Below are 26,438 nucleotides of genomic sequence, written 5' to 3' on the forward strand. Positions count from 1 at the left end.
GATGGATTTCTCCACTGGTTCTGGAGGGGGCATGGTGCCCAGAGTGCTTCATCCTGCTAAGGACAGAGGGAGTGGATGGATCTCTCCACTGGTTCTGGAGGGGGCATGGTGCCCAGAGTGCTTCATTCACCCCGTGACGGACTCAGTTGCGTCAGTGCCCTTGCCGCTCATGGGCCAGCGGTGCTTGAGATGGCGGTGCCCTGTGCAGCAGTGATTGAGATGGCGGTCTCCATTGCAGGGTCTCAGCTGCTGGCGGTCCTTCATGGCCCAACGGGGCCTTTGCTGGCGGTCCTTCATGGCCCAACGGGGCTTTTGCTGGCGGTCCTTCATGGCCCAAAGGGGCCTTTGCTGGCGGTCCTTCATGGCCCAAAGGGGCCTTTGCTGGCAGTCCTTCATGGCCCAACGGGGCCTTTGCTGGCGGTCTTGTCCTGGGCAGCTGGGCTTGTGCTGGCGGTCCTTCATGGCCCAACGGGGCCTTTGCTGGCGGTCCTTCATGGCCCAACAGGGCTTTTGCTGGCGGTCCTTCATGGCCCAACGGGGCCTTTGCTGGCGGTCCTTTATGGCCCAACGGGGCTTGTGCTGGCGGTCTTGTCCTGGGCAGTTGGGCTTGTGCTGGCGGTCTTGTCCTGGGCAGCTGGGCTGGTGCTGGCGGAGGCCTCCTGGGCAGCTGGGCTTGTGCTGGCGGTCTTGTCCTGGGCAGCTGGGCTGGTGCTGGCGGTGGCCTCCTGGTCAGCTGGGCTTGTGCTGGCGGTCTTGTCCTGGGCAGCTGGGCTGGTGCTGGCGGTCTTGTCCTGGGCAGCTGGGCTGGTGCTGGCGACGGCCTCCTGGGCAGCTGGGCTTGTGCTGGCGGTCTTGTCCTGGGCAGCTGGGCTTGTGCTGGCGGTCTTGTCCTGGGCAGCTGGGCTTGTGCTGGGGGTCTTGTCCTGGGCAGCTGGGCTGGTGCTGGCGGTTGCCTCCTGGGCAGCTGGGCTGGTGCTGGCGGTGGCCTCCTGGGCAGCGGGGATGATGGCAGTCTTCTCCACTGTGCTGCTCTTCCCAGACTTGCCGGGTTTCTTGTGGCCCTTCCCCACCTTGGAAGGTGTCACAGCTGACTCCACACTCCCACCTGGACCCCTGGGAGCGGCTTTGGTGGCTGGAGTCTTCCCTCCTCTCCCGCCGGGCACTGGTCAACTTCTGATGCTTCACAGGTGGGGGACTGTCTGTGCTGTGGCTCTGTGCCACACTGGCTGCCCTGGTGGCCGGTGCACTCCAGATTCCGGTGACTACAGGCACCACTGGTCCAGGAGAGGTTGTGGCTGAGGTGCTAGTTCAGGACCTATGAGTCGGACGGGGTGAGGGAAGTGAGGGAAAGAGGTCAAGGCTGGCCAGGAAAAGTTTCTTAGGAACAGTGGGACGGGTAGCTGGAGGGGGTTTGGGAGTGGAGGAAGAGGTGGTGGTTGTAGGAGCTGTACGTTTTGTGACTTTGGGTGAAGGTGCATGCGCTGGAGGCTGTTGTGAGGTGGATGACTGTTGGGTGGGTGTGTGCCTGTGTTTGTGTATCTTGGGAGGGGGCGTCACAGACACACTGGGAGAGGACACAGGGGACGTGTGAAAGGTAGTGGGGGTGGTGACTGCACGTGAGCAGGGTGTGGTGGTGGAAGTGCTGGAGAGGGACGTAGTGGCTGTAGATGAAGTGCATGCAGGTGTGAGTGTAGACGTCACTGGGAGGGAGGAGGGAGATGAGGAAGAAGGGGACACAGTGGAGGCAGTGGATGTTGGTGTGTCTGCATGTGTGTGATCCTTTCGTGAATGCCTGTGGGATGTGTGGTGCTTATGTTTGCCTGAGCTACCCTTGGGTGTTGAGGTGTGTGCATGTTGGAATGTAGGTGTGCTTGGGATAGGCTGAGGTACAGGGGATTGGGTCGGGGTGGAGGAAGTTGGAGGGTGAAGGCTAGAGACCGGGACAATAGCTGCCGCCAGTGCTGAGGCCAGAGTCTGAAAAGCTTGGTGAAGGGCTGCCTGACCAGAATTAATGCCCTCCAGGAATGCATTTGTTTGTTGCAACTGCCTCTCTACACCCTGGATGGCATTCAAAATGGTAGACTGCCCAACAGTGAGGGACCTGAGGAGGTCAATGGCCTCCTCACTGAGGGCAGCAGGGGTGACTGGGGCAGGGCCTGAGGTGCCTGGGGCAAAGGTGATGCCCACCATCCTGGGTGAGGGGGGCACGGGGCAAAGGCTGAGGGGCTGCTGGGAGGGCGGTGCTGGTAGGGGGGGTGGCGGCTGTACTGGTAGATGCAGGGGGCACAGATGTTGCCGCCACCACAAGGGAGCTCCCATCAGAGGGTGAGTCCGTGTTGCTGGTCTGAGCTCCTGTCCCCGCCGTGGAGCCCCCCTCCGTCCCACTGGTGAATTCAGACTCCGTAGTGTCGCCCTCCAGGGCCATGTGGGATGCAGCTCCCTCGTGCTCCGGTGCCACTGCTCCTCCGCCTGATGATGCTAATGCACACAAGAACAGGGAGACCACAAAAAGGGGGGGGGGAAACAGGAGGGAGACATGTTGAGTGCATGCATTACCGCTACCGTTGGCGGGCACGACAGACACAGAAGCCCCCTGCACTACGCCGCGCTCTTGGGCTCCACTGTTCAATTCCTGGGAAATGGCCTAGAAGGCTATGGACGACATCTGTACACATAGATGACACAGGGGCATGACTAGGTGTACTTGGGACTCTACAGAGGTGGGCTGGGGTGCCACATGGCCTGCCGTATGGAGGGGCCTTGCCTACGGAACTCGCCCTGGCCTAGGGAAACCCACAGCCCACCTCCCCCACCCAGACTCCTCCACTGCACGCAAAGTCAGCAGAATGAGAGTGTACTCACCCCCTTGTGTCTGCTGTGATGCCCTCAAGAGCCCATCCAACTCCGGGTAGGCCACCGCCAAGATCCTGAACACCAGGGCGGTCATGGTGCGACGGGCACCCCTCCCACGTTGGGAGGCCATCCCCAGCTGAGCCTCCGCCGTCTTCTTGCTCCAGCGGCGAATGTCCTCCCATCTTTTCCGGCAGTGGGTGCTCCGTCTGTGGTAGACCCCAGGGTCCGGACGTAATTGGCGATGGCACGCCAAATATCTTTTTTCTGGTGGGCGCTGACCTACATGAAATGTACAGGGGAAAAAGAGAAGTTATTACCAACTGCACTGTCAAAGTGATTGCCCCCCATCCCTACCCTTGCCATGTGGCACATGCATTCACCGTCTTTCATGCATGCAGCACTCTCCCTCCTTCCTTCTTACATCCAGCCCTCTCCACACAGGCATGGTCCATACAACATGCTCCCTGTGAACATACTTGTTTGTCTGGAGGACCGTAGAGTAGCGTGTACTGGGGGAGGAACCCATCCACGAGCTTCTCCAACTCCTCCGATGTGAAGGCAGGGGCCCTTTCCCCAGACACTCGAGCCATTGTCTTTTCCAGACTGAGGTCACAGCAGCACTTGCAGTGTAGGTCCTCTCCTGTCGAAGATCAGGTATCGAATGATTGAACAGATAGAAAATGGCGGGCACGTCCGCAGCGGTGCGAACCGTCACCGCCGGCGCACATCGTCATTGGCTCCTTGGACCCATAGGCTCCAATGTTAACCAATGCAGCATTGCGCCGCGGTCTTTGACCGCCTACCGCGACGGTGTACAACGCCAGCACAGTTACCTCACATCCCATTGTCCCACTTTAGAGGTCAGGCAGCCGCCATTTCAGGGTCCCACATGGCTTCATTTCCAACTGCGTCACACATACCAAGGCCTAGACTCAACACACATACAGGCCACCTTTTGTGTATGAATGGTGTTCTGTGTAAACTGTGGGTACGTACCTCTGAGTTGTTTGACTTTGTGCTCGCTGTTGTCCTTCATAGGCACCGTCCGCTGGGACATGTGAGGAGATGGCGGCATCCTCCGGTGTACAGACCATTGGTGGACCTGTCGACAATGGAGGAGCGACATGTCATATTCACATACAGGCTTGACCGTGCCACAATCCAGGAACTGTGTACCCAGTTGGAGCCAGACCTGATGTCAGCAATCCGCCATCCCACAGGAATCCCCCTTCAAGTGCAGGTGCTGTCAGTGCTCCATTTCCTAGCAAGTGGGTCATTTCAAACAACAGTGGCCATAGCATCAGGGATGTCCCAGCCTATGTTTTCCAACGTATTGTCCAGAGTGTTTTCAGAGCTACATCGTTTTCCCTCAGGTGGAGGATTTCCCTACAGTGAAAGGTGATTTCTGTGCCCTGGGACATATCCCCAAAATCATAGGTGCCATTGATGGGACCCATGTGGCTTTGGTCCCCCCCGCAGGAGTGAACAGGTGTACAGAAACCGGAAGAGTTATCATTCCATGAATGTACAGATGGTATGTTTGGCAGACCAGTACATCTCCCATGTGAATGTTAAGTTCCCTGGCTCAGTGCATGACGCCTACATCCTGCGGAATAGCAGCATCCCTTATATGATGGGTCAACTCCAGAGGCACCTGTGTGTGAGCACCTGGAAGCAAGACAGTGGGAATGGTTGTCTGGGGTTACCCTACAGGTTAGTGTGTGTCTAATACTTGTCCCTCGCCATTTGCAGGTGATTCTGGTTACCCCAACCTGTCATGGCTACTGACCCCAGTGAGGAATCCCAGGACAAGGACAGAGGAACACTACAGTGAGGCCCATGGGCGAACTAGGAGGGTGATCGAGCGGACCTTCGGCCTCCTGAAGGCCAGGTTCCGGTGCCTCCATATGACCGGTGGATACCTATTCTACTCACCAAGGAAGGTGTGCCAGATCATCGTGGCCTGCTGTATGCTTCATAACTTGGCATTGCGACGACAGGTGCCTTTTCTCCAGGAGGATGGTCCAGATGGCGGTGTTGTTGCAGCTGTGGAGCCTGTGGATAGTGAAGACGAGGAAGCAGAGGAAGAAGACATGAACAACAGGGACTCAGTGATCCAGCAATATTTTCAGTAAGACACAGGTAAGAGTACAGACCTGCCTACTACATGTACTTTAACACTACTACCTCTCTACTGTCTGTCGTTTTCACCCAGTGCATGGTCACTGAGTTGTCACTTTCCCTTACGATTTCACAGATGTGGGTCCCACTGTGTGACATCTGCTTTGATTCCTCATGGACTTGAGCTGTGTGACATAGGTATGTTGACATTACTATTGAAAGAGCATTTTGTCACTGTAATTGCTAATACACTATTTTGAAATCACAGACAAACTGCAGATTGTTTTGTGTTTTAAGTGTATTTATTTAAGTGCTCAATATTGGAGGGGGTGGTGAAATGGTGAGGGGTGATGGCGGAGGAGTGTCCATGGCAGAGTCCAGTCTATTAGTCTCACAGGTGCATTGCCCAAATGGGCATAGGAAGTGGAGCTGGGGCAGTTTAAGGATGGACAGGGTGACAAAGTGGGACAGTAGGATGACAATCAGGGTGGTCTCATTTCTTGGCAGGGGTCTTGGCATCGTGCTCTGTCTTTGTCCTGGATCTCAGGGACCGTTTGCGGGGTGGTTCTCCCTCTGCAGGGGGTGGGGTGCTGGTGTGGTGGTCCTGTGGTGGGGCGTCCTGGCCACTAGCGCCGGCAGAGGAGGTGGGCAGTTCATTGTCCATGCTAGTGTCAGGGGCCCCTTGTAGTGCCACAGTGTCCCTCCTGGTGTTGAGTACTTCCTTCAGCACCCCTACGATGGTGCCCAGGGTGGAGCTGATGGTTCTGAGTTCCTCCCTGAAGCCCATATACTGTTCCTCCGGCAGGCGCTGGGTGTCCTGAAACTTGGCCAGTACCGTTGCCATCGTCTCCTGGGAGTGGTGGTAGGCTCCCATGATGTTGGAGAGGGCCTCGTGGAGAGTGGGTTCCCTTGGCCTGTCCTCCCCCTGTCGTACAGCAGCCCTCCCAGTTCCCCTGTGTTCCTGGGCCTCCGTCCCCTGGACCGTGTGCCCACTGCCACTGCCCCCAGGTCCCTGTTGTTGTTGGGGTGGTGGGTTAGCCTGGGTTCCCTGTAGTGGTGGACACACAGCTGATTGACGTGTCCTGGGGACGGAGGTATGGGCTCGCTGGGTGGGTGCTGTGCTGGTGTTTCCAGAGGGGGAAGGTATGTGGTGGCCTGTGACTGGGTGAGGGGAACCGACTGTCCCGAGGTCCCCGATGGGCCGGGCTGGTCATCTAGATCCAGTTGGACAGAGGTGCTGTCAGCACTGTGGGCCTCTTCTGTTGGTGGTGTGGACATGTGTGGACCCTCCTGTCCGGTGACGTTGGGTAGGGGTCCTGCAGGGGTATAAGAGGATGGTTATTACATCTGTGTGTGTCATGGTGTGCAATGGGTGGGTGACCGTGTACCCCAGTGCTTGTATTCCTGTGTGGGAGCTTGTATGATGGTGGTTTAGGGGGTTGTATGGGTATGTGCAGTGGGCATGCTTTAGTGATGGCTGTCCATGCTCTGTTGTTGCATGCAGGGCTTGGTGTTGGGATGGGTGTTTTGTGATGTTGGGACATATGTGAGGAGTTGGGGTGCTGGGGGTGAGGGTGGGGGTGTGTGATAGCATGCAGGTAGGGCTGGGGATGTAATAGTTAAGATTTGACTTACCAGAGTCCATTCCTCCGCCTACTCCTGCGAGGCCCTCAGGATGCTGAATTGCCAAGACCTGCTCCTCCCATGTTGTTAGTTGTGGGTGAGGAGGTGGGGGTCCGCCGCAGGTCCTCTGAACCGCCAGGTGGTGTCTGGAGACCACGGAACGCACCTTCCCCCGTAGGTCGTTCCACCTCTTCCTGATGTCCTCCCGATTTCTTGGGTGCTGTCCCACTGCGTGGACCCTGTCCACTATTCTTCGCCATAGCTCCATCTTCCTTGCAATGGAGGTGTGCTGCACCTGTGCTCCGAATAGCTGTGGCTCTACCCGGACGATTTCCTCCACCATGACCCTGAGCTCCTCCGCCGAGAACCTGGGCTGTCTTTGCCGTGCCATGGGGTGGTGTAGGTGATGTGTGGGGTGGATTTTGTGGTGATCAGTGTGCTGATATGTAGTGGTGTGTTGTGTGAGGTGCGTGAAAGTTGTGTGGGTGATGGTATTGTGTGCCTGTGGATGCTGTTGTTCTTGCTGGTGGTGTCTCTCTCTGGCCTTCTTTCTGAATTTTTTGGTCGTAGGGGTTTGTGGGTGATGTGGGTGTGTGTTTTATATTGTGTTGGGTGTCTGGGAGTGGTGTGTGTATGTGTATCAGGTGTGTGTATTTCGAATTGTCCAGTGTGGTTGCGTTTTGTAAATGTGTGTGTATTTTGAGCGCGGCGGTGTGTACCGCCAATGTAATACCGCTGTTGAAAGACCGTCGCGTGGATTCGTGTGTCGTGATAGTGTGGGCGTATTATTGTTGGTGTGACGGTGTCGGTTTTGTTTTCGCCAGTTTATCACTGACCTTTGGTGTGGCGGACTTGTGTGGGTGTCTGAATTTTGGCGGATTCCGAAATTTGGGTCATAATAGCTGTGGTGGTTTTCCGCAGCCGCGGCGGTGTGTTGGCGGTCTTCTGCACAGCGGTAAGCAGCTTTTACCACCAATGTTGTAATGACCGCCCATGTGTCTTACAGGCATCTTAAGTGTAGTCATTGGGCTAAATCCAACTCTTTCCACTGCGTGGAAGTAAGTTGGAGGTGTTAGAAGATGGGGCTTATTCCTTGGACAGTGTGAGCATATCTTCTTTGGAACACCGGTGCAAATGTGTTGGGGCAGACTCTCTTAATTTCCCTAAAGAGCACTTCTAGAAAAGCTAAGGGCCTGATTTAGAGTTGGGTGGACGGAAACCCCCGTTTGCTGTATTCCAAGTGCATTGCAGCCTATGACAGTTGTAATATGCAAAGAGGATATCTACCACATTTTGATGGAGTATCCAATCCACTAAACTCTAAAACAAGCACTAAGAACCTCAGGCTTTGTGTACAAGGCACTCTGTCAAAATGTGCAGTATGTCCAGCCCACTATATTGTGCAGTCCAGTGCACTGACTGTAACAAACTTGTAACTTGGTGGATGGAACATCCGCCACAATTCAACAGAAGATGAAGATGGCAAGCAGGTCACAAGTAAGATCAATGTGTAACTAGTTACTAAATCAAATAAACACAGAGTGCCTGACAACTACCACCACAAAAAATAATTATATATCAAAGGGTCTCCCAAAATTTCTCCATTGTGGAATACAATTTGAAGCATTATGAGCCACCAGGCAGGATTTGCGGTACACAAGAGAAAGTAGTACCTGATTACGTTTCTGTAGCAAACTTTACACCTCTTGTAAGGTTGGGGTTTATTCTCTGTTGCAGGAAGAAATTATGAAAAGTGTTGCTCAACCAACTTTGAAAGAAACCCCAGCTCAGAGGAAACATCTCCAACTTCATTTGAAACCAGGTGGCTGATGACTGATGTCTCATAGTCAAGAAATCACATCTTACATCCATAAACTGAATAGCAATACACAACATATGTATTGTAGGTTGCCATTTGCATCAGGTGCACAGACATCTTATACAAAATGCTGGCCTTATGTGCAGCATTGTAAGTCTGAAGCATCTGGTCAAGCTTATCAACCCTCTCCCATGTGCCTGTTATAGTCCAGACTGCAATTAGGATTCTAGACTTTGGTCACGGAGACTGGTGATGTTGTGTCAACATGTATGGTGGTTAAAAGATATACTTGCCTGCGATCTTGAAATTTCGGGGCTAGCACTTCCTCACAGGGCAAAGCACCGCACTGTCCTTTTGCAAGCTTCTGAGTAACCAGCCTCATGGGAAACCCTATTCTGTTGCTCTTAAAAGTACCACAAGCAGGTGTGGCATGGAAAGCCATGCTCTGAAAAGTGGAATTGCAGTGTAGAAATGATCTAGTTACAAGTGGTGCCCTTTGTTTAATAGGGGATCAAATTTTCCCATAAAAGTTTCCCACTGGTAGTTAAAGACGTGGGAAACAGGTGGTGAAATGCAAGAGTCCTTCTCTGTGTTGACTCATACGAAAAAATAATTTGTAAAACTTATTTAATATGACGTGGCTGTGTGGGAAAACCAGCTGGCAATTCTCACTGGGCATATCACAGTGCGACTCTCCACCTAATACCACTTCCATAGCAGGAGCTGTCCAATAAACCATATAAAAGCCTTGTCATAGACACAATAATTCACAACAAGGCTTCAAATGGTATATTTATAGGAACAACTTACAAATCTTTAGAAATGTAAAAAGATTACTACCTAAATGAACAGATCATGCAAATTTCTGTTGTGTGGGAAATAAAATACATATATGCTTGAAAATCACAGAAAAAAAAGACAGCACAAATTCAAGACAATCAAGGTGCTCTAGTGATCAGGGTGAAGTGAAATGCAGTGAAAAATGTGTGTATAACAGCAGAATATACAGTGGTAGGTGAACACTTGTGTTAAGGGTTGATTTAGAGTTTGGCAGAGAGGGTATCCTCCCTGCTGATAGCTTTTTTTTGGGGGGGTGGGGGGTACCGGTACATAGTCACAAGGGTATGACTTCTAACCCTCTCACACAAGGACTTAGTCAATCTGCTTATACGAATTTGGAATCCTTTGCATTGCAACCCATTCGCAGCCCACTGAGCAATACTGTGCAGGACGTTTTTTCTGGTAACAATCAATTCCATAAGATGAGTTCAGAGACACAATGGAGCACCAAACTCTCTTTCATTGATGACTTACACACTCAAAACCAGTACTAAGAAAGAGGGCATGTATTTTAAAATGTTTACTTTAAAAACCTAACCTAGTGCATAAAATGGGAATAATACCACACAGAACATGAAAATCAATGCAGGGAATTATGCCATGGACAATGAAAATAACTAGAAAAACATAGTTATTGAGTTCTATAATACTAATTCCCTAATGCTCTTTCTAAGTGTTATGCTAACCACCACAGCAGCAGTTCTTGCCAATGTATAGGGATGTCTGCAGGACATCTCTAAATTTGGTGTTCAGAGTAAACAGAGGGTGGTGGACCTAAAGGCCTTCACCACCCTTTCTGCCATTAAGCCCTTGCATACGTCAGACGGCCCGGAGCTTTCCAACGCCGCGGTGGCATGTGCGTCAGACAGCTCCCGGCCGTCCTAGCACCCACCCACAGGAGAAGTTTTGGCACATTCCCCCATGGGCTGCCACCCTACCCCCGCCCACCACTACCATGGATGGCAGCAGAAGCTCCACCCATCCCCAGTCGTTCTGAAGATGTCAACGCGCACGCCACACTGTCGCTTCATCAGAGCAGGCCGTGGTCACTGGAAGCCATTTGCTTCCATCGCCGATTAGGGAAGGAGGTTAAGTTTTCCCTCATGGGAGGGATGGGATGTTTCAAATCGAACCCCGGCAGGAAAGGGAAGTGTTTTTCCGTTACCCCTGTGACTCTTTCAAATGTATTCCTGCTGCATGATCGTGCATGGCGTTGCAATTGTGAAACAAGAATACACATTAGGCCACTAGGGATATTTTTCTGCATGTTTTGGTGCGTGTTCTGGATGTGTGGGGAGCACCCCCTTGGGCAAGGGTCACTCCCCTTTTTTTATGCCGATCTGCCCCCAAGTAGGGCAGAAACCACTAGTCCACCAGGGAATATAGTTTTGGCGATTCTGGGGAGCGGTTCCTTGGGCAAGGGTTACTTCCCTCTAGGGGGCAAATTATTTTGGCTGTTTCTGCCCCCCTTGGGGGCAGACCGGTCATTTTGTTAGACCCATCTGCCCCCAGGGGAGGCAGAAATCCACTAGGCCACCAGGGAATGTAATTTTAGCCATTTTGGGGAACAGCCCCTCAGCAAGGGTCGCTCTCCTTTAGGAGGCAACTTATTGTGGCCATTTCTGCTCCCTATTGGGGGCAGATAGGCCATTCTTTTAGGACCAGCTGCCCCCAGGGGGGACAGAAATCCAAGCCACCAGGGAATTAAATTTTGCTCATTTTGGGGAGTGACCCCTTGGGCAAGGGTCACTCCCCTTTAGGGGGGCAATTTATTTTGGACATTTCTGCCCACCGTGGGAGCAGATCGGCTACTTTTTCGGCCCATCTGCCCCCAAACCACTAGACACCGGGGAAAGTTTTCTGAATGGCTGGAGGTGTGTGTGTGTGTGTGTGTACTGGCCTGGCAGTGTGCATAGACTCGCACTTGCCTGGCGGTATGTGTAGAGTGGCACTTGCCTGGAGGGGTGTGTTTGTTGTGGCATATCATTTGCATTTGTGATCATAATGTTTTATATCTCCTTTTTATTCTAGTGCAAAGCTTTTGATTCCTTTGTTGTGACTCCTGCTTGGGGTTCTGGCAGTGTTAGAACTGCAGTTTGTGTAGTTGCATGTGTTTGGTAAGAACATGTTTTTGTACCGTTTATTCCAAATGAGTATCATTGCCATGCATGAATGAGTTTTTTGTAATTGGTGTAATGATAGCAGCATATTTAGCTCAAGTTTTACTGTGTGTGATATTTTCCTTCGATTTGTGCACAATGTATATTGTGTTGTCTTATGTGTAATTTTATTTAGTTTTTCTTTTTTAGTGAGATATCATTGGTCCTTGATGTGTCTGTGCAGAGTAGAGGGTGGTGAGTGTAGGAGGCTGGACTGGCTTGTAGTGAGTACCAAGGGGTACTTGCACCTTGCACCAGGCCCAGTTATCCCTTATTAGTGTATAGGGTGTCTAGCAGCTTAGGCTGATAGATAATGGTAGCTTAGCAGAGCATCTTAGGCTGAACTAGGAGACGTGTGAAGCTACTACAGTACCACTTAGTGTCATATGCACAATATCATAAGAAAACACAATACACAGTTATACTAAAAATAAAGGTACTTTATTTTTATGACAATATGCCAAAGTATCTTAGAGTGTACCCTCAGTGAGAGGATAGGAAATATACACAAGATATATATACACAATAGCAAAAATATGCAGTATAGTCTTAGAAAACAGTGCAAACAATGTATAGTTACAATAGGATGAAATGGGGACACATAGGGATAGGGGCAACACAAACCATATACTCCAGAAGTGGAATGCGAACCACGAATGGACCCCAAACCTATGTGACCTTGTAGAGGGTCGCTGGGACTATTAGAAAATAGTGAGAGTTAGAAAAATAACCCTCCCCAAGACCCTGAAAAGTGAGTGCAAAGTGCACTAAAGTTCCCCTAAGGATAAAGAAGTCGTGTTAGAGGAATAATGCAGGAAAGACACAAACCAACAATGCAACAACGCTGGATTTCCAATCTGGGGTACCTGTGGAACAAGGGGACCAAGTCCAAAAGTCACAAGCAAGTCGGAGATGGGCAGATGCCCAGGAAATGCCAGCTGCGGGTGCAAAGAAGCTTCTACTGGACAGAAGAAGCTGCGGTTTCTGCAGGAACGCAAAAGGCTAGAGACTTCCCCTTTGGAGGACGGATCCCTCTCGCCTTGTAGAGTCGTGCAGAAGTGTTTTCCCGCCGAAAGAACGCCAACAAGCCTTGCTAGCTGCAAATCGTGCGGTTAGCGTTTTTGGACGCTGCTGTGGCCCAGGAGGGACCAGGAGGTCGCAAATTGGACCAGGAGGTAGAGGGGACGTCGAGCAAGACAAGGAGCCCTCTTAGCAGCAGGTAGCACCCGGAGAAGTGCCAGAAACAGGCACTACGAGGATGCGTGAAACGGTGCTCACCCGAAGTCGCACAAAGAAGTCCCACGTCGCCGGAGAACAACTTAGGAGGTCGTGCAATGCAGGTTAGAGTGCCGTGGACCCAGGCTGGACTGTGCACAAAGGATTTCCGCTGGAAGTGCACGGAGGCCGGAGTAGCTGCAAAAGTCGCGGTTCCCAGCAATGCAGTCTAGCGAGGTGAGGCAAGGACTTACCTCCACCAAACTTGGACTGAAGAGTCACTGGACTGTGGGGGCCACTTGGACAGAGTTGCGGGATTCGAGGGACCTCGCTCGTCGTGCTGAGAGGAGACCCAAGAGACCGGTAATGCAGCTTTTTGGTGCCTGCGGTTGCAGGGGGAAGATTCCGTCGACCCACGGGAGATTTCTTCGGAGCTTCTAGTGCAGAGAGGAGGCAGACTACCCCCACAGCATGCACCACCAGGAAAACAGTCGAGAAGGCGGCAGGATCAGCGTTACAGGGTTGCAGTAGTCGTCTTTGCTACTATGTTGCAGGTTTGCAGGCTTCCAGCGCGGTCAGCAGTCGATTCCTTGGCAGAAGGTGAAGAGAGAGATGTAGAGGAACTCGGATGAGCTCTTGCATTCGTTATCTAAAGTTTCCCCAGAGACAGAGACCCTAAATAGCCAGAAAAGAGGGTTTGGCTACCTAGGAGAGAGGATAGGCTAGCAACACCTGAAGGAGCCTATCAGAAGGAGTCTCTGACGTCACCTGGTGGCACTGGCCACTCAGAGCAGTCCAGTGTGCCAGCAGCACCTCTGTTTCCAAGATGGCAGAGGTCTGGAGCACACTGGAGGAGCTCTGGACACCTCCCAGGGGAGGTGCAGGTCAGGGGAGTGGTCACTCCCCTTTCCTTTGTCCAGTTTCGCGCCAGAGCAGGGCTAAGGGGTCCCCTGAACCGGTGTAGACTGGCTTATGCAGAATTGGGCACATCTGTGCCCAAGAAAGCATTTCCAGAGGCTAGGGGAGGCTACTCCTCCCCTGCCTTCACACCATTTTCCAAAGGGAGAGGGTGTAACACCCTCTCTCAGAGGAAGTCCTTTGTTCTGCCATCCTGGGCCAGGCCTGGCTGGACCCCAGGAGGGCAGATGCCTGTCTGAGGGGTTGGCAGCAGCAGCAGCTGCAGTGAAACCCCAGGAAGGGCAGTTTGGCAGTACCAGGGTCTGTGCTACAGACCACTGGGATCATGGGATTGTGCCAACTATGCCAGGATGGCATAGAGGGGGCAATTCCATGATCATAGACATGTTACATGGCTATATTCGGAGTTACCATTGTGAAGCTACATATAGGTAGTGACCTATATGTAGTGTACGCGTGTAATGGTGTCCCCGCACTCACAAAGTCCGGGGAATTGGCCCTGAACAATGTGGGGGCACCTTGGGTAGTGCCAGGGTGCCCTCACACTAAGTAACTTTGCACCTAACCTTTACCAGGTAAAGGTTAGACATATAGGTGACTTATAAGTTACTTAAGTGCAGTGTAAAATGGCTGTGAAATAACGTGGACGTTATTTCACTCAGGCTGCAGTGGCAGGCCTGTGTAAGAATTGTCAGAGCTCCCTATGGGTGGCAAAAGAAATGCTGCAGCCCATAGGGATCTCCTGGAACCCCAATACCCTGGGTACCTTAGTACCATATACTAGGGAATTATAAGGGTGTTCCAGTAAGCCAATGTAAATTGGTAAAATTGGTCACTAGCCTGTTAGTGACAATTTGTAAAGAGAGAGCATAACCACTGAGGTTCTGGTTAGCAGAGCCTCAGTGAGACAGTTAGGCACCACACAGGGAACACATACATATAGGCCACAAACCTATGAGCACTGGGGTCCTGACTAGCAGGGTCCCAGTGACACATAACAAACATACTGAAAACATAGGGTTTTCACTATGAGCACTGGGCCCTGGCTAGCAGGATCCCAGTGAGACAGTGAAAACACCCTGACATACACTCACAAACAGGCCAAAAGTGGGTGTAACAAGGCTAGAAAGAGGCTACTTTCTCACAGTGAGTCTACCTGTTTCTGGCAACTGAGTGGTATTGTTTTTGAGTATATAGGTCTTTGTGATAAAGCCGCACTTTGTTTATTACTTATTTTACACAGTGTCGGTTGTTGTTTATGGCTAGCCAGGATTAACATTCAGCAGGTTGTTGGTATGCTTTTTGAAACTTCCTCTGACCATGATTATAAGACTGACTCTGCATCTGGGGCAGAGGAGGAAGTGCAAGATTCTGCCAGTGAATTTTCTGTCCGAGAGGAATCATCTGTTGCGGAAGACACTGTCAGTGCGCAGGAAATATCTGTTTTAGAGGAGGACACTGATGTGCCAAATGTGCGGCAAGAGGCATCTAGATTAAACCTGGGGACTGAAAGGCTTCCCATTGAAAGAGCTGAACTCTAGGTTGCCCCAAACATGGTGCAGCTGGCATTGCCTGACTTTACTGGTGTCACAGGGTGTAGAGTGAATACTGAAAACGTTCAGCCTATACATTTATTTCAGACGCTTATAAACGATGCATTTTTGGAGATTGTTGAACAGAGTAATTTGTATGTTGAATAGTATTTGAGTGGACTCCCACAAATCTGGATGAGATGAAATTGTTTTTGGGTTAATTTATTTTGATGGGCTTGATAAGGAAGCCATTGCTGTCTTCAAATTAATGTACCAGTCCCTTGATGGCAACTGCCTTATTTCCTGCAATAATGAGTTGTGATTGGTATTTGCTTCTGCTTTGGATGCTTCATTTTGTTAATAATGCTTCAGCATTGCCACAACATCTCCCTGATTGTGACTGTCTTTTTGAGATTTGGCCTGTCCTTGATCACTTTGTAGATCGATTTTCAGAGATCTATGTTCCAAGGAAAGAAATAGCTGTCTATGAGTCATTGGCCCTGATCAAGGACCGTTTGGTTTTTAGGCAGTACATTCCTAGCAAGAGGGCATGTTATGGATCAAGATGTATATGCTGTTTGAGAGTAGTACAGGATATGCCTATAATTTCTAGTGTACACTGGTAGAGATTCTTCTATTAACCCCCCGGTTGTCCGTCCACTTTCGAAGTTAGTGATAAAGTTGTGTGGGAACCTGATAGAGGAATTTTTAACAAAGGTCCCCATTTGTACCTAGATAACTTCTATACTGGTGTGTACTTGTTTAGGGAATTGTTAAAAGTGGACACTGTTGCTTGTGGCACCGTAAGTGTAATGGTAATCCAAAGGAGCTTGTTTGTAAAAAAAAAAACTTGAGAGGGGACAGTGCAGTGCCTTGCGTATTGATTAACTGCTAGCTGTGAACTTTGAAGACAGGAGGGATGTCTACATGTTGACTACCATCAATGATGAAAGTACTTCACCTGTGAGTGTTTGGGGTCATGTTGCTGAAGTGTGCAAACCTGTGTGCATTTTAGACTATAGTAAGCACATGGGTGGTGTAGATAGAGTAGATCAGAGGTTGCATCCATACACTGCTTTTGGTAAGACTTACATTTGGTATAAGAAGTTGGCTATCCATCTCTTCCATTTAGCAACGTTTGACGTTTTTGTTGTATTCAAGGATTGTTTTCCAGAGTCAAAGATTAGTTTTGTTCAGTTTCAGGCATCTGTGATAGGCAGCCTTATACAAAGGGGAACAGGTAAGTGTTCCTAGAGTAGGAGTGGTGCTGGATGTGGCTAGTTTGAAAGATCGCCACCATGCTTATCACATTCCTCCCACACCCCCAAAAAAATCCCTGTAAGCATTGTAGAGTCTGTATGCGAAGAGGCATGCAGGTGAGTCATATGCACTGCCCTGTTTGTCCTTCTAAACCTGGGCTGTGTGTACCAGTATATTTTAGATTGTACCACAATGAAAAGAGTTTTTGGGAGGAACTGTGAGCTTAAAAGTGAATTGCCAAGTCTGTATGGTTTAAAAATGTTTGTTCAGTTTCACAGTTGGCATTAATATTATGGCGGTCATTACAACATTGGCGGTAAAAGCTGCTTACCGCCGTGAAGAAGACCACCAACACACCGCCGCGGCTGCGGAAATCTGCCACAGCTATTATGACCCACAGCACGGAATCCGCCAAAATTCAGACACCCACACAAGTCCGCCACACCAAAGGTCAGTGATAAACTGGCGACAACAAAACCTCCCCCGTCACGCCAACAGAAATACGCCCACACTATCATGACCCACGAATCAACCGCGGTATTCCATTGGTGGTACACACCGCCGCGCTCAAAATACATACACATTTACAAAACACAGCCACATTGGACAATTCCAAATACACACACCTGATACACATACACACACCACTCCCACACATCCAATACAATATAAAACACACACCCACATCACCCACAAACCCTTACGACCACAAATCACAAACGAAAGCCAGAGGGAGACACCACCAGCAACAACACTAGCATTCACAGGCACACAACACCATCACCCACATAACTTCCACGCACCTCACACAACACCCCACTACATATCAGCACACTTATCACCACACACACCACCCCACACATCACCTATACCACCCCATGGCACAGCAAAGACACCCCAGGTTCTCGGAGGAGGAGCTCAGGGCCATGGTGGAGGAAATCGTCCGGGTAGAGCCACAGCTATTCGGATCACAGGTGCAGCACACCTCCATTGCAAGGAAGATGGAGCTATGGCGAAGAATAGTGGACAGGGTCAACGCAGTGGGACAACACCCAAGAAATCGAGAGGACATCAGGAAGAGGTGGAACGACCTACGGGGGAAGGTGAATTCCGTGGTCTCCAGACACCACCTGGCGGTTCAGCGGACTGGTGGCGGACCCCCACCTCCTCTCCCACAACTAACAACATGGGAGGAGCAGGTCTTGGCGATTCTGCCTCCTGAGGGCCTCGCAGGAGTAGGTGGAGGAATGGACTCTGGTAAGTCAAAGCTTTACTATTACATCCCCCACCCTACCTGCATGTTATCACATACCCCCACCCTCCCCCTCACCCCCATCACTCCTACTCCTCACAAATGTCCCAACATCACAAACCACACATCCCAACACCAAGCCCTGCATGCAACTACAAAGCATGGACACCCATCACTAAAGCATGCCCACTGCACATACCCATACACCCCCCTAAACCATCATCACACAAGGTCCCACACAGGAATGCAAGCACTGGGGTACACGGTCACCCACCCATTGCACACCTTGACACACACAGATGCAATAATCATGCCTTTATACCCCTGCAGGACCCCTACCCAACGTCACCGGACAGGAGGGTCCACACATGTCCACACCACCAACAGAAGAGGCCCACAGTGATGACAGCACCTCTGTCCAACTGGATCTAGATGACCAGCCCGGCATCGGGGACCTCGGGACAGTCGGTTCCCCACACCCAGTCACAGGCCTCTACAGAGCTTCCTCTCTCTGGAAACACCAGCACAGCACCCACCCAGCGGGCCCATACCTCCGTCCCCAGGACACGTCAATCAGCAGTGTGTCCACCACTACAGGGAACCCAGGCTAACCCACCACCCCAATAGCAACAGGGACTTGGGGGCAGTGGTAGTGGGCACACGGTCCAGGGGACGGAGGCCCAGGAACACAGGGGAACTGGGAGGGCTGCTGTGCGACAGGGGGCGGACAGGCCCAGGGAACCCACTCTCCACAAGGCCCTCTCCAACATCATGGGAGCCTACCACCACTCCCAGGAGACGATGGCAACGGTACTGGCCAAGTTTCAGGAGACCCAGCGCCTGCAGGAGGAACGGTATATGGGCTTCAGGGAGGAACTCAGAACCATCAATTCCACCCTGGGCACCATTGTAGGGGTGCTGAAGGAAGTACTCAACACCAGGAGGGACACTGTGGCACAACAAGGGGCCCCTGACACTAGCCTGGACGATGAACTGCCCACCACCTCCGCCGGCACTTGTGGACAGGACGCCCTGCCACAGGACCACCACACCAGCACCCCACTCCCTGCAGAGGGAGAACTACCTCGCAAACGGTCCCTGAGATCCAGGAACAAGACAGAGAATGATGCCAAGACCCCCGCCAAGAAATGAGACCACCCTGATTGTCATCCTACTGTCCCACTTTGTCACCCTGTCCATACTTAAACTGCCCCAGCTCCACTTCCTATGCCCATATGGGCAATGCACCTGTGAGACTAATGGACTGGATTCTGCCATGGACATTCCTCCGCCATCACCCCTCACCATTTTGCTACCCCCTCCAATTTTGAGCACTAAAATAAACACCCTTAAAACACAAAACAATCTGGAGTCTGTCTGTGATTTCGGAATACTGTATTAGCAATACCTGTGGCAAAAAGCTCTTTCATTTGTAATGTCAACATACCTATGTCACACAGCTCTAGTCCATGAGGAATCAAAGCAGATGTCACACTGTGGGGCCCAGATCTGTGAAATCGTAAGGGAAAGTTACAACTCCGTGACCATACACTGGGTGAAAAAGACAGACAGTAGAGAGGCAGTAGTGTTTAAGTACATGTAGTAGGCAGGTTTGTATCCTTACCTGTGTTTCACTGGAAATATTGCTGGATCACTGAGTACCAGTTGTCCATGTCTTCTTCCTCTGCTTCCTCGTCTTCATTGTCCACAGGCTCCACAGCTGCACCAACACCGTCATCTGGACCATCCTCCTGCAGAAAGGGCACCTTGTCGTCGCAAAGCCAAGTTGTGAAGCATACAGCAGGCCACGATGATCTGGCACACCTTCTTTGGTGAGTAGAATAGGGATCCACCTGTCATATGGAGGCACCTGAACCTGGCCTTTAGGAGGCCGAAGGTCCGCTCGATCACCCTCCTAGTTTGCCCATGGGACTCATTGTAGCGTTCCTCTGCCCTTGTCCTGGGATTCCTCACTGGGGTCAGTAGCCATGACAGGTTGCGGAAACCAGAGTCACCTGCAAATGGCGAGGAACAACTGTTAGACACACACTAACCTGGAGGGATATCCCCAGACCCCGACAACCATTCCCACTGTCTTCCTTCCAAGTGCTCACCTAATAGCCACACACGGTGCCTCTGGAGTTGCCCCATCACATAAGTAATGCTGCTATTCCGCAGGATGTAAGCGTCATGCACTGAGCCAGGGAACATGGCATTCACATGAGAGATGTACTGGTCTGCCAAAGATACCATCTGTACATTCATCGAATGATAACTCTTCCGGTTTCTGTACACCTGTTCACTCCTGTGGGGGGGGACCAAAGCCACATGTGTCCCATCAATGGCACCTAGGATGTTGGGGATATGTCCCAGGGCATAGAAATCCCCTTTCACTGTAGGCAAATCCTCCACCTGAGGGAAAATAATGTAGCTCCGCATGTGTTTCAGCAGGGAAGACAACACTCTGGACAACACGTTGGAAAACATAGGCTGGGACATCCCTGATGCTATGGCCACTGTTGTTTGAAATGACCCACTTGCAAGGAAATGGAGCACTGACAGCACCTGCACTTGAGGGGGGATTCCTGTGGGATGGCGGATAGCTGACATCAGGTCTGGCTCCAGCTGGGTACACATTTCCTGGATTGTGGCACGGCCAAGCCTGCATGTGATTATAACATGTCTTTCCTCCATTGTTGACAGGTCCACCAGCGGTCGTAACACCGGATGCCGCCATCTCCTCACATGTCCCAGAGGACGGTGCCTATGAAAGACAACAGCGAGCACAGAGTCAAACAACTCAGAGGTACTTACCCACAGCTTACACAGAACACCATTCATACTCAAAAAGTGGCCTGTATGTGTGTTGAGTCTAGGCCTAGGTATGTGTGACGCAGTTGAAAATGAAGCCATGTGGGCCCCTGAAATGGCGGCTGCCTGACCTCTAAAGTGGGACAATGGGATGTGAGGTAACTGCGCTGGCGTTGTACACCGTGGCGGTAGGCGGTCGAAGACTGTGGCGCAATGCTGCATTGGTTAACATTGGACCCTATGGATCCCAGGAGCCAATGACTATGTACGCCGGCGGTGACGGTACGCACCGCCGCAGACGTGACCGCCATTTTCTATCTGTTCAATCACTCGATACCTGATCTTCGACAGGAGAGGACCTACACTGCAAGTGCTGCTGTGACCTCGGTCTGGAAGAGACAATGGCTCGAGTGTCTGGGGAAAGGGCCCCTGCCTTCACATCGGAGGAGTTGGAGAAACTCGTGGACGCGGTCCTCCCCCAGTACACGCTACTCTACGGTCCTCCAGACAAACAGGTAAGTACACTGGGAGCATGATGTATGGGCTATGCCTGTGTGGAGAGGGGTGGATGTAAGAAGGAAGTGGGGAGAGTGCAGCGTGCATGAAATGATGGTGAGTGCATGTGCCACATGGCAAGGGTAGGGGTGGGGGCCAATCACTTTGACGGTGCAGTTCGTAATTACTTTCTCTTTCCCCTGTTCAAATCACGTAGGTCAGCGCCCACCAGAAAAAACATATTTGGCGTGCCATCGCCAAGGACGTCCGGACCCTGGGGATCTACCACAGACGGAGCACCCACTGCCGGAAAAGATGGGAGGGCATTCGCCGCTGGAGCAAGGAGACGGCAGAGGCTCAGCTGGGGATGGCCTCCCAGTGTGGGAGGGGTGCCCGTCGCACCATGACCCCCCTGATGTTCAGGATCCTGGCTGTGGCATACCCGGAGTTGGATGGGCGCTTGCGGGCATCACAGCAGCCACAAGGGGGTGAGAACACTCGCATTCTGCTGACTTTGCGCGCAGTGGAGGGGTCTATGTGGGGGAGGTGGGCTGTGGGTTTCCCTATGCCAGGGCGAGTTCCGTAGGCAAGGTCTCTCCGTAAGGCAGGCCATGTGGCACCCCACCCCACCTCTGTAGAGTGACAACTACACCTAGTCATGCCCCTGTGTCATCTATGTGTGCAGATGTCGTCCATAGCCTAGTAGGCCATTTCTCAGGGATTGAACAGTGAAGCCCAAGAGCACGGCGTAGTGCAGGGGGCTTCTGTGTCTGTCGTGTCCGTCAACGGTAGCGGTAATGCATGCACTCAACATGTCTTTCTTCTGTCGTCCCCCCCTTTTTGTGGTCTCCCTGTTCTAGTGTGCATTAGCATCATCAGGCGGAGGAGCAGTGGCACCGGAGCATGAGGGGGCTGCATCCCACATGGCCATGGAGGGCCACACTACGGAATCGGACTTCATCAGTGGGACGGAGGGCAAGGGGAGCTCCACGGTGGGGACAGGAGCTGACACCAGCGACATGGACTCGTCCTCTGATGGGAGCTCCCTTGTGGTGGCGGCAACATCTGTGCCACCCCCATCTACATGTACAGCCGCCACCCCCCCTTTCAGCACCGCCCTCCCGGCAGCCCCTCAGCCTTCGCCCCGTGCCCGCTCACCCAGAAGGGTGGGCATCACCTTCGCCCCAGGCACCTCAGGCCCTGCCCCAGTCACCCCTGCTGCCCTCAGTGAGGAGGCCATTGACCTCCTCAGGTCCCTCACTGTTGGGCAGTCTACCATTTTGAATGCCATCCAGGGTGTAGAAAGGCAGTTGCAACAAACCAATGCATTCCTGGAGGGCATTCATTCTGGTCTGGTGGCCCTACAGCGAGCTTTTCAGACTCTGGCCTCAGCACTGATGGCAGCCATTGTTCCTGTGTCTAGCCTCCCCCCTCCAACTTCCTCCACCCAGACCCAATCCCCTGTACCTCAGCCTATCCCAAGCAAACCTACAGACCAGCATGCACACACGTCAACACACAAGGGAAGCTCAGGCAAACATAAGCACCACACATCCCACAGGCACTCACGCAAGCATCACACACATGCAGACATACCAACATCCACTGCCTCCACTGTGTCCCCCTCCTCCTCATCTCCCTCCTCCCTCCCTGTCTCATCTACACTCACACCTGCATGCAGTACCTCTACAGCCACTACTTCCCTCTCCAGCACACCCACCACCACACCCCGCTCATGTGCAGTCACCACCCCCACTACCATTCACACGTCCCTGTGTCCTCTCCCAGTGTGTCTGTGACGCTCCCTCCCAAGATACACAAACGCAGGCACACACCAACCCAAAAGCCATCCACCTCACGACAGCCTCCAGCGCATGCACCTTCACCCAAAGTCAGCAAACGAACACCTCCTACAACCACCACCTCTTCCTCCACTCCCAAACCCCCTCCAGCTACCCGTCCCAGTGTGTCAAAAAAACTTTTCCTGTCCAACCTTGACCTCTTTCCCACACCTCCCCCACCCAGTCCGTCTCATAGGTCCCGAACTAGCACCTCAGCCACAACATCTCCGGGACCAGTGGTGCCTGTAGTCACCGGAATCTGAAGTGCACCGGCCACCGGGCAGCCAGTGTGGCACAGAGCCACAGCACAGACAGTCCCCCACCTGTGAAGCATCAGAAGTTGGCCAGTGCCCGGCGGGAGAGGGGGAAGACTCCAGCCGCCAAAGCCGCTCCCAGGGGTCCCGGTGGGTGTGTGGAGTCAGCTGTGACACCTTCCAAGGTGGGGAAGGGCCACAAGAAACCTGGCAAGTCTGGGAAGAGCAGCACAGCGGAGAAGACCGCCAGCACCAGCACAGTTGCCCAGGAGGCCAGCACCAGCCCAGCTGCCCAGGAGGCCACCACCAGCACCAGCCCACTGCCCAGGAGGCCACCGCCAGCACCAGCCCAGCTGCCCAGGAGGCCACCGCCAGCACCAGCCCTGCTGGGCCATGAAGGACCACAAGCAAAAGCCCCGCTGGGCCATGAAGATCCGCCAGCAAAAGCCCCGCTGGGCCATGAAGGACCGCCAGCAAAAGCCTCGCTGGGCCATGAAGGTCCGCCAGCAAAAGCCCCGCTGGGCCATGAAGGACCGCCAGCAAAAGCCCCGCTGGGCCATGAAGGACCGCCAGCAAAAGCCCTGCAGGGCCATGAAGGACCGCCAGCAAAAGCCACGCTGGGCCATGAAGGTCTGCCAGCAGCTGAGTCCCTGCAATGGAGACCGCCGCCTCAAGCACCGCTGAACAGGGCACCGGCGTCTCAAGCACCGCTGAACAGGGCACCGGCGTCTCAAGCACCGCTGAACAGGGCACCGCCGTCTCAAGCACAGCTGAACAGGGCACCGCCGTCTCAAGCACAGCTGAACAGGGCACTGCCGCCTCAAGCACCGCTGGCCCATGAGCGCCAAGGGCACTGACGCTACTGAGTCCGTCACGGGGTGAATGAAGCACTCTGGGCACCATGCCCCCTCCAGAACCAGTGGACAGATACATCCACTACCTCTGTCCTTAGCAGGATGAAGCACTCTGGGTACCATGCCCCCTCCAGAACCAGTGGAGAGATACATCCACTACCTCTGTCCTTAGCAGGATAAAGCACTCTGGGCATCATGCCTCCTCCAGAACCAGTGAAGAGATACATCCACTACCTCTGTCCTTAGCAGGATGAAGCACTCTGGGCACCATGCCCCCTCCAGAACCAGTGGAGAGATACATCCACTACCTCTGTCCTTAGAAGGATGAAGCACTCTGGGCACCATGCCCCCTCCAGAACCAGTGGAGAGATACATCCACTACCTCTCTCCTTAGCAGGATGAAGCACTCTGGGCACAAGGCCCCCTCCAGAACCAGTGGAGACTGTTATCCACTTGAGAGACTGTGGCTTTGCACTTCCCAGGTTGGAACAGTGGGCAAACCACCCACTGTAGAGACTTGAGAGACTGTGGCTTTGCACTCCCCAGGATGGAACAGTGGGCAAACCACCCACTGTATAGACTTGAGAGACTGTGGCTTTGCACTCCCCAGGATTGAACAGTGGGCAACCCACCCACTGTAGAGACTTGAGAGACTGTGGCTTTGCACTCCCCAGGATTGAACAGTGGGCATGTGGCCCCCTCGTGGATTTGGCGTCGTGCACTCAACCGGTTGAGGTCCTCTCCCTTCCCCCCCCCCTGAGGTGCCTGTTTAGTTGCTCTCTGATGCCCCTGCAGTGTTCTTTCCGTCATGGTCGGGGATCTTGTGTGGGCCTCGCCCATACCATGTGGTCCCAGTGCTCCACAGACTTAATTGGAGCACTACCTGGACTACTATGCTTGGTATATATTTTGTAAATAGTGTACATATATATATTTCTGCCTACTTGATTTTAATATATTACAATGGTTACACTCATTTTCTATTGTCTTTGCATTCTTCCGGAGAGTTTGGGGGGTGTAACTGTGATGTATCAATATGCATTAGTGTGTGTGTTGTAGTGGGTGGGGGTGTTGCGTGTGTGTCTCCCTGTTTTTTCCCTCCCCCCTCCCCTGTGTCGTAGGTGCAGTACTCACCGTGGTCTTCGCCGCCGGCGTTCGTGCTCCTGGTAGAGGATCAGGAAGACTATCGCAGGTAGAATTTGGAGTTCCGGGTCCATGGTGTCCTCGTTCCTCGTGGGGTGTGTGTAGGGGAGCGTTTTCCCTTCGGAATTCCTGTTTCCGCCATGTTTTTATCTGCGGTGAATCCGCCCCAGAAAAGGTGACGGATTGGCCTGTCATAATAGTGTGGGCGGTACATTGTCTCCCGCCTGTTTGTTGGCGGTGACCGCCGCGCTGTTTGTTTGTACCACTGTGACGGTCGGAGTGTTAAAGTGGCTGTCTTTGTTGGCAGTTTCCGCCACGGTCGTAATTCCAATTGTTTTTCCGCGGGCCTGTTGGCGGTCTTACCACCGCTTTAACACCGTCCGCCAGGGTTGTAATGACCACCTATGTATTTAGTTAGAGCTATTGAGTTTGTAGTTTTCCATTTACTTACAATGGGTTTGTATTTTATTTTTTGTTAAACTAATGTGATTGTGGTGTGCGTAGACCGGCACTTGGCTGGTGGTGTGCATAGACTACACTTGACTGATGGTATGCATTGACTGGCACTAGGCTGGTGGTGTGTATGGACTGGCACTTGGCTGGTGTTGTGCGTGGACTAGCACTTTCATGGCGGTGTGCGTGGACTGGCGATTGCCTCGCAGTGTGCATGGACTGCCGCTTGGCTGGCGGTGTTCATGGACTGGTGCTTGGCTGGCAGTGTGTGAATAGTGACTTGCTGTTGGTCACTACACTCACTGCTAGTCTCATTTTTATTGAGAGACCGAGAGGAACATTGAGTGGTAGGAAATCTGTGGCTTCCCTCAGATTCCAGAACTTTCCATCATAGAAATATGAGGAAAATGTGTTTTTAGACACATTTTGAGGTTAGCAAGAGATTCTGGGTACCAGAATCTGGTGAGAGCCACACAAGTCACCCCATCGTGGATTTCCCTAGGTGTCCAGTTTTAAAAAAATATACAGGTTTGCTTGGTTTCCCCAGGTGCCGGCTGTTAAAGGGCCCAAAACCTACAGCTAGGAACATTGTAAAAAACAAGTCAGTTTTCAGTGGAAAAATGTGATGTGTCCATGTTGCGTTTTGGGCCGTTTCCTGTCATGGGCATTAGGCTTACCCACACAAGTGAGGTAGCATTTTATCAGGAGACTTAGGTAAATGCTGGGTGTAAGGAAGTTGTGGCTCCCCTCAGATTCCAAACCTTTCTATCACAGAAATGTGAGGATGATGTGTTTTCTTAGACAAATGTTGAGGTTTGCAAGGAATTCTGGGAAACAGAACCTGGTGAGAGCCACACAATTCACCCCATCCTGGATTCTCTTAGGCGTCTTGTTTTAAAAAATGTACAGGCTTGCTAGGTTTCCCTAGGTGCCAGCTAAACTAGGCCCAAAATCCACATCTAGTCACACTGCAAAAAAAAACGAGTCCGTTTTCA

The 26,438-nt window shown here is 52.1% G+C and overlaps 1 long non-coding RNA gene across 1 annotated transcript in view; it reads left to right on the plus strand.

The window, feature by feature from the left end:
- The window catches only part of LOC138294165 (uncharacterized), a 407,566-nt gene that overhangs the window by 339,398 nt on the left and 41,730 nt on the right, over positions 1–26,438 (plus strand). The window lies entirely within an intron of this gene.

The sequence above is a fragment of the Pleurodeles waltl genome, chromosome 4_2 (assembly GCF_031143425.1).
Source record: "Pleurodeles waltl isolate 20211129_DDA chromosome 4_2, aPleWal1.hap1.20221129, whole genome shotgun sequence".
NCBI lineage: Eukaryota > Metazoa > Chordata > Amphibia > Caudata > Salamandridae > Pleurodeles > Pleurodeles waltl.